The sequence below is a fragment of the Chiloscyllium punctatum genome, chromosome 22 (genome assembly GCF_047496795.1).
Source record: "Chiloscyllium punctatum isolate Juve2018m chromosome 22, sChiPun1.3, whole genome shotgun sequence".
Classification (NCBI taxonomy): Eukaryota; Metazoa; Chordata; class Chondrichthyes; order Orectolobiformes; family Hemiscylliidae; genus Chiloscyllium; species Chiloscyllium punctatum.
The window spans coordinates 82689129-82698731 of NC_092760.1; the positions used below are offsets into that span (position 1 = coordinate 82689129).

The window sequence follows — 9603 nt, forward strand, 5'->3', positions numbered from 1 at the left end:
GAATTTGATTGTTATTTTCCATGATCATTCACAAAACTGACCTGAAACTCTCTTAGGTTCAAATAACCCCTTCAAGATTCTCATAGAACATTTCTGGTCAAGAATTTTCAAATTAATTAATTTTAAATATTGCCTTTCCCCATCATGTAGCCTCAGTCAGTTAGAATCATAGAATCCCTAGAGTGTGGAAACAGGCCATTTGGCCCATTGTGTCCACATCGACCCCCCCCCCCAAGAGCATCCCACCCAGACCCAACCCCCTACCCCATCCCTGTAACCCTGCATTTCTCATGGCTAATCCACTGAGCCTACACATCCCTAGACACTATGGGCAATTTAGCATGGCCAAACCACCTAACCTACACATCTTCCAACTGTGGGGGAAAGACTGGAGTACCCTGAGGAAACCCACACAGACCCGGGAGAATGTCCAAACTCCACACAGACATCACCCGAAGCTGGAATCAAACCCGGGTCTTTGGCGCTTTGAGGTAGCAACACTAACCACTGAGCCACCGTTACACACAGTTCACCTGCAAATTGTCCCTAAAAGTTTCCAATCTATGAGTTTCTCCTCGCAAAAAATCAATTATTGATCCTCTTAAAAGAAAATAATAAAACTCCCACAATATAAACAAATTTACATTATCATCCAAGATGGGTACCAGTCACCTCCTGCCTGACACATATTGGTTTTCAGTCGAGAGTGTGGTGCTGGAACAGCACAGCAGATCAGGCAGCATCTGAGGAGCAGGAAAAGCGACGTTTTGGTCAAAACCCCTTCCTGATGAACAGCTTTTGCCCAAAACATTGATTTTCCCGCCCCTCAGATGCTGCCTGACCTGTTGTGCCTTTCCAGCACCACACTGTTGACTCTAATCTCCAGCATCTGCAGTCCTCACTTTCGACATATTGGTTTTAAACCAGGGTTCCAGGAAGAGTGACACCTTTATTATTAAACCCTCTCATACAGATAAAGGAATACGAACATGCCATGAGATCAAAATCCAAACTCTACAATAAAATATATTAATATATAAATCATACCCTCTATCACAACATTTTTTTAAAAAATTGAATTTAAACAGCATCTTCCACAAACTCAGAATGCCCCAAAATGCAATAAGACAAATGATCAAATCTCTGGTTTTGGGTGTTGGTTGAGGAATAAAGGTGAGGCAAGATATCTGGTGATCTAACCAGGCCTTCTCTGAATGGAGCCATGGAATTATTTACATGGACCTAAGAGAGTAGGCACTAGCTAAGGCATTGTTTTAGCATTACTATATATGTAAAGGACAGCATATCCATCCAAAAAGATAAAAATCTAGAGAAAAGAGGAGAGATTGGGAGTGTGAATCTGTCGAGAAAGAGACCTTTCTTATTTCAAGAGAAGCATCTAATGGTCAATTTGTGTTGATTTTCTGAGATAAGGAATGAGACATGATGCAAACTTATAATCAAGCTGCCAGTTGAAATGACCCTCCTATTGTCAATACAAGTTAAAGATACGTGGCAAGAAAGTGTTAAGGAAAATACGACAAAGTTTATGTGATTATACAAATCTACACAAACATCAATCTGTCATAGTCGGAGCCAAAATTATGTTTCTACCTTCTTATAAGAGCTTAGCAAAACAAAAGAGCAAGTAGATTTAGGTAATAGACCATGTAACGCCTGAAATCCACAGCCTCAAGCCAGGGTTCTCAACTGAGGTATTCTGGGGAGGAAGAATTGTCCAAAATGTCAACAGTTACTGATGTAGCCATGAACAGATAAACCTTTGGCAGAGAAACTGGTCCTTCCTAGGCTGTTTCTTCCAAGGGCTTTCACCATCTATGAATGACCAACTTTAGACTTTCACTGAAACATAATGACTCCACAAGGTAGAAGATAAGGCAATGCACCCAAAGCATTGACTCTCTTTCTCTCTCCACAAATGCTGCCTGCTCTGTTGAGTTTTTCCAGCAATTTCTCTTTTTATTGCTTATTCCGGCATCTACAGTTCCTTGTTCCATTTTAGGAACCAACACAATGTCCACAATTTCACCTTCCCCGGGATTTTCGATCAGTTGGCCACAATTCAGACAGGTAATAAGTGCTTGGCGACTGACGATTCAGTCCATAGTGTCCTGAAGAATTGTCAATGACTTAAAATGGTAACCCGATTCTCTCTTCACAGGGTGTTGCCTGACCTTGTAGCAAGATCATATCTGACAGCGTCTGTGGAGAGAGAAACAGAGTTTCACGTTTCGCAACCAGTATGTTCTGAAGATTCATGCTGGATTCAAACCATCAACTCTGTTTCTCTTTTTCCAAAGATGCTGCCAGATCTGCTGGGTTTCTCCAGAATTCTCAGCATTTGATTCTGATTTGCAGCAGTGCTTTTTGCTTTTTTTTTAATGTTACTGATAGAAGGTAAACTCGCACTGATGTGAGTGAACAATCACAGCTTGTATTTAGTATGTACACTACATTTGGGGAGAGTAGGGAAGGACACCTGTGAAATCTTACACACACAGATCCCAGTTCTATGTGACCTGATGTTGTGACCTACATTCTCTGTAATTCCCTTTCTGCTGAGCAGATCTCTGAGGTGTTTGCATGGCATTGAAGTCAATGCATCAACGCAGTGATCAACATGCACAGAACCTCTGAGCAGCCATGCAGTTTAGAAGGAATGTTATTCATGACACAGCTCCTTATAAGCATTTTTCAGTAATTTCTATTCAGTTAAAGGTTCAGCTAGCCCTTTATCCAACGGATCCATTGAGTGTTCTTGTATATTCAGTTTTCCTTTATTTCCATGTCTTATTTGGTCACTATTGAAGACAATTTTTTTTTAAATTCACTCGTGGAACATGGGTGTCACTGGCTGAGCCAACATCTATTGCCTGTCCCTAGTTGCCCTTGAGAAGGTGGTGGTGAGCTGTCTCTCGAACCACAGCAGTCCGTATCCAGGGGTACACCCATGATGCCATTCAGCATGGCATTGCAGGACTTTGACCCAGCGACATGGAAGGAACAGCGATATATTTCCAAGTCAGGATGGTGAGTGCCTTGGGAGAGTGTTGGTGTTCCCATGTGAATAGCTCCATAAAATAGAGTTTGCCTTTCCAGCTTCACGATGCAGGATGCAAACCTCTTTAGAATTCAACTGCCCGTCAGTCATCAAGTTTTGTGCGGCTCAAGTCTGTCAACCATTATTACCGAATAGAGCAGAGTTGTGACCTGATCTATCTTTTTTCTTTCTCACACAAGAGCAGTCACACCATAAGGAGCAGAACTTGCATGTGACCCAGATGAAATGAAGCACAGCAGCAAGGTAACAAAGTGAACTGGAAGATAGGGCTTCCTCTGTCTGAACACAAAGCCTTCCCTGAAGAATATTTAACAGTGCTATCAGATGACTGCTTGCAAAAATCTCCCTCAGATACTTCTGGATCCTTCAAAAATTTCAAGGCACTTTGTTGAGCCGCCCACCTTTACTTTCATAAAAAGAAATTCCACATAATTAAAATGACATACATTGACAAAGAACTCCTCACATCCTCAATGGAAAAGGGTCAGTGTAATTGAGCTTTAAATGTAAAATGAAACCAAAGGAATAATACAAACAAAGGACAGATTGTCGTGCTGCTCTGTAAGGTTGGGAGGTGGCATAATTATGCTAATAACTTTGAGCTCTCAGTGCTGTTGCCACAGTGATGGTATTATTCTTCAATGTAAGTGTGACCTGCTTTCCCGAATAATGCTCCTTCTCAAGACTTTCAAATACACATCCCTTCACAAAATAATGCATGCATTTAAAATTCAATAATGACAAAAGTGATGGATTACAATGCTATATTGTAAACACAAGTCTGCCTCATTAGAACAAGACTGTACCGCCCAAGTGTGGAGGTGTTGGTGTTGGACTGGGGTAGGAGATAGGCAGAAATCACACAACTCCAGGTTATAGTCTTCACCTGACGAAGGACCAGTGCTCCAAAAGCTCTTAATTTTAAATAAATCTGATTGTATCATCAAGTGACAAGTTAAAAGAATCACAAGCAGTACCGGAAGTGTTACCATGATGGTGAAATTAGTGGAAGCATGACTAAGTTTGGGGTCAGGTAGCTCAGTTGGTTGGAAGGTTGGTTTGTAATGCAGAGTGATGCCAGCAGTGCGGATTCAATTCTCATGAAGGTCCTGCCTTTCCCACCTCATCTGAGAAGTGGTTTAACTCAGGTGTAACTTTCCATCTGTTATCTCCCTCCATTCCTGATTTGTATGCCGAATCTATTAAGTGCTGTGGGCCATCAGCAGCAAACAAAATTGTATACTATGACAATTCTTTAAATATTAATTCTCCTTAATAGAATCACAATGTTATCGAAAGATCCAAAGACCTGAATCATATAAGAAATATCTGCTGCTATAAACATTGTGGAGTAATAAGCAGCAAGAAGAAACTCTAAAGGGAGCCAACACTTAAAGCATGTTTTCCCAAATATGTTTTTGTTATGACCCCATTTCATGTCACCCCATTGCGAAAATCCTAGGGATATAAGAGTTGTTGAGCACAGTTGACAGAGGTAATGGGGCTGTGCCCTTCATGTTGTGCATGGTTAGAAATATTTAAACAGCAGGGATTTTTTTTTGTAAAGAACACCTACCTTTTCACACATCTTTGTTTTGCAGCAGCAGCAGCAATTGGCCCTCAAAAAGCATGGATTGAAATGGGATTCACAACTCTTAATATTCAACCTGAGCTCCAGGGCAACCATTGCTGAAATGAAGCTTGCAACTTCAAAATAATGCCTCATCAGCTCACTGGGGGTCACGACCTATAGCTTGTGAAACCCTGTCTTTAGGCTCATTATTTGCTCAGAGGGGAGGCTTCATTAAAGGTTGGATAAGATTCCAAACCCATTGCAATCGATTTTAATTTTTGTGTGAACACCATTTTAATAATTACAATGGCAAATGGATGACGTTTCTCCCATAACCTCTCCCCAAAGCATATCTTAAACAATGTGCATGGCAGAACTGATGGTTGTCTGTCCTCTTACATCGCTCCTCATTGTCACTTCTACTGAAGTCAATGGGCGACAGGCTATCACCTAGTTTGACTGATTTCACCAAATCAAGAGGGTGTTTCCTTAATTTCTGCAACCTGTTTCTTAGAGGGGAGAGCAAGCACATTCTTTCTGTGTGTATTTTTAATTTACTGCGGTTAAGCACTTTGTTTGTGACATTCCAGGACAATACAGATGAGATTACACATGTAGAAAGTCATGGGTGTGATACTGCAACACCCTAATACAACGTCATCGTTTGAATGAGCTGCCCTTGATGGGAATGTGCTCTCCTGACATTGAAATGAAAGCTTCAAATATCATTAAATTAATGTCACGTTCATCCCCTGCTGCAAAGTTTCATATTTACCTTTATGCTTTGCTGATTTTCTTTCACTTACGTCAGATATATTTTGTCAGTTTTCTTCACAAAAATAACACCAATTACTTTAAATTTATTTTTAAAACTGCATCAGACTTGAAAGGATTTATTTCACATGTTTTCTTCTACGCCTTTACAAACTCCACGATTTACTCCATTTGCTTTCATTTTGTTCTGCTCACTTGAGTTTGAAGTTAATGAGATAAATAAATTTCCCTGTTTAAGATCTTTTCCCACCTGGTTCTCCATCAGTCTAAACCCTTTTTCATCATACGTCCATCCCACTGTCCATCAGATTAATCAATGCTACCTGCCTCAAACTGAAATTCTCTGTTTGATCTGTTAATGATTTTCTCATATTTATTTGCTTTGTAACAGAGAATACTACTGAAGCTTTTTGTATTGAAACCCTCAGTAACATGCAAAAGGTGTCAAATTTTGAATAATCTTGCTCATTTGTACCACATCGAGGTACTGTTTATACCTTGATCTGGACTCACTCGTAATTGAAAATAGTTCTCTCCCTCATTAAATTCCTTTGTCACTTTAAAAATCTCTGTAAGGTTGCTCTTCCTCTTCTAGAGACTAACAAAACCTCCAACTCATTCACAATAGCAGAACCCCACCCCCACCCCCACATTTAAGTTATGATAATGTCACTCACCCCATACTCCCTCCTATCCAGTACGAATGCTTGTTAAAATCTCATTCCCTCTCAAATTTGCATTATTTATTTAACACCTATTGATCTAATCGGGCTACCTTCCAAGACTGTGTGAATAGCAAAAGATAACAAAGATGAATATTCCTTTACTTCCAAATGTTTCAACTATCCAACAAGTGTATGCACATCAGCTGATTAATGAACAAGGCCTTTAAATAGTCGGCTACAAATGTTGTTGCACTGTTGTCAACTTACAAAACAAGTTTCACAATTTCAGCAGGTTTGGGAGTATTTGTGAACAGAAATCAGTTAACATTTTGGGTCTGGTGACCCTTTCTCAGAACTGAAACATTAACTCTGATTTCTCTCCACAGATGCTGCCAGACCTGCTGAGCTTTTCCAGCAACTCATCTTTTTGTTTTTGATTTACAGCATCTGCAGTTCTTTTGGTTCTTATTAAGTTTCACAAGTTATTGGAACAAAAATCCATATAATATCTATTTCCAAAAATCAATGTTATGTCTCTGCCAGAAGGTGAGATTCTGAAGTGTGTGCAATGGTCATGCATCCCATTGTATTTTGTGGAACTAAACTATGTACCAACTGCTAGTTGTCTTTTCTGACATATGAACTAACTAAACTTCAAAAGTTATTTATTGGCTGCTGCTTTATTTCAAGTTGTCCCTCTGTAACTGGATCCTTAACTTCCTGACCCACAGACCACAATCTGTAAGGATAGATGACAACACCTCCCCGACAATAATCCTCAACACCAGTACCCGATAAGGCTGTGTACTCAGCCCCTTACGATACTCATTATACACCCACTACAGTGTGGCCAAATTCAGCTCTAACTGCATTTACAAATTTGCTGATGACATCATCGTAGTTGATTGCTTTGCAAACAACAAGACATAGTACAGGGAGGAGACAGACAGCTCAGTGTCATGGTGCAACAGCAACAGTCTCTCCCTCAGTGTCATGGTGCAACAGCAATAGTCTCTCCCTCAGTGTCAGTAGGAAGCACAGTGGACTACACACCCTTGTCTGTATCAATGGTGCTGAGGTGGAGGTGGTTGAGTGCTTCATGTTCCTAGGAGTAGATATCACCAACAACCAGTTCTGGTCCATTTACGTCAATGGTCCAATCAAGAAAGCACAGCAACACTTCTACTTCCTCAGAAGGCGAAGGAAATTTGGCAAGTCCACAAGGACTCTTACCTATATTTATTGACGCACCACAGAAAGCATCCTATTGAGATGCATCACAGCTTGGTATGGCAAATGCTCTGCCTAAGACCACAAGAAATTGCAGGAATTGTGAAAGCAGCCAAGCCAGCCTTCCTTCCATTGACCCTATATACTGTCGTGTAAAAAGCAGCCAGCATATTCAAAGACCCGTCCCACCCAGGTTATACAGAACAACCTCGATAATCTGAATATTTCATTCAGATAACGGATTGTTCAGACAACTGATCTGGGTTCCTAAAGCAGCAGCAACAACAGAAACAGGGTTCCCATGGCGGCTACAATACCAGGAACAGGGATCCCTGTGGGGTGGAGACAATAGCAGGAACAGGATCCCCGTGAGGGTTGGGACAATAGCAGGAACAGGGATCCCATGGGGGTGGGGACAATTGCAGGAACAGGATCCCCGTGGGGATGGGGAGAATAGCAGGAACAGAATCCCCGTGGGGGTGGGGGCAATAGAAAGAACAGGTTCTCCGTGGTGGTGGGAGGCAGTAGCAGGAACAGGGATCCCTGTGTTTGGGGGGTGAAATAGCAGGAACAGGGTTCCCCGTGGGGGTGTGGGGCAATATCAGGAACAGGGATCTCTGTGGTGGGTGGGACAATAGCAGGAACAGGGATCCTCGTGGGGGTAGGGACAATAGCAGGGAAAGGGTTCCCATGGTTGGAGCAGTAGCAGGAACAGAGTTCGCGTGGTTGGGGCAATAGCAGGAACAGGGATCCCATCGGTGTGGTGACAATAGCAGGAACAGGGATCCCGTGGGGTTGGGGGCAATAGCAGGAACAGGATCCCCGGGGGGGGGGGGGTTGGGACAATAGCAGGAACAGGATCCCCGTGGGGGTTGGGACAATAGCAGGAACAGGGATCCCCATGGGGGTGGGGGCAATAGCAGGAACAGGATCCCAGTCGGGGTGGGGACAATAGCTGTGACAGGTATCCCGTAAGGGGGGGCAGTTGCAGGAACAGGATCCTGGTGGGGGTGCGGACAATAGCAGGAACAGCATCCCCGTGAGGGTGGGGGCAATAGCAGGAACAGGGATCATGTGGGGCTGAGGACAATAGCAGGAACAGGGATCCCGGGGCTGTGGGGGCAATAGCAGAAACAGGGATCCTGTGGGGATGAGGACAATAGCAGGAACAGGGATCCCTGTGGTGGGAGGTGGGCAGTAGCAGGAACAGAGATCCCCGTGGGGGTGGGGGCAATATCAGGTAGACAGGAATCCCCGTGGGGATCCCCTTGGTGGGGGGGGGGCAGTAGCAGGTACAGGATCCCCATGAGGTTGAGGGCAATAGCAAGAACAGGGTTCTCCGTGGTCGGGGGGGGGGGGGGCAGTAGCAGGAACAGGATCCCCTTGGTGGGGGGGGGGGGCAGTAGCAGGTACAGGATCCCCATGAGGTTGAGGGCAATAGCAAGAACAGGGTTCTCTGTGGTGGTGGGAGGCAGTAGCAGGAACAGGGATCTCTGTGGTTGGGGGGAGCAATAGCAGGAACAGGATTCCCCTTGGTGGGTGGGGGCAATAGCAGGAACAGGGATCCTCGTGGTGGGTGGGGCAATAGCAGGAACAGGGATCCCATGGGGGTGAGGGCAATACCAGGCACAGGGATCCCATGGGGGTGGGGACAATAGCAGGAACAGGATTCCAGTGGGGGTGGGGACAATAGCACGAACCGGGATCGCGTAAGGGGGGACAGTTGCAGGAACAGGATCCCCTGAGGGTGGGGGCAATAGCAGGAACAGGATCACCGTGGGGGTGGGGGCAATAGCAGGAACAGGGATCCTGTGGGGGTGGGGACAATAGCAGGAATAGGGATCCCTGTGGTGGGGATGGGGGGGGGGGGGGCAGTAGCAGGAACAGGGTTCCCCTTGGTCGGGGGATGGGGGGCAGTACCAGGAACAGGATGGGGGGGGCAGTAGCAGGTACAGGATCCCTGTGGAGGTGAGGGCAATAGCGGGAACAGGGTTCTCCGTGGTGGTGGGAGGCAGTAGCAGGAACAGGGATCCCATGGGGGTGGGGGCAATAACAGTAACATGGACCCCATGGGGGTGTGGGCAATTGCAGGAACAGGGATCCTGTGACAATCCTGTTCCTGCTCCCACTACCTGCCTAGACTGCTGGCTCTTGCTGTCCTTTTATTTAAATTTATTAACATATTTACGGGACCTTGAGCTCTTGTTTGGATAATCTGAAATTCGGATAATTGAAGTTCTGTATTCTCTTCCATCCTGTTCCATCAGGCAGAAGGTGTG

The 9603-nt window shown here is 44.3% G+C and overlaps 1 protein-coding gene across 5 annotated transcripts in view; it reads right to left on the minus strand.

Moving 5' to 3' along the window:
* Window positions 1-9603, minus strand: part of ano3 (anoctamin 3) — a 573601-nt gene that overhangs the window by 82479 nt on the left and 481519 nt on the right. The window lies entirely within an intron of this gene.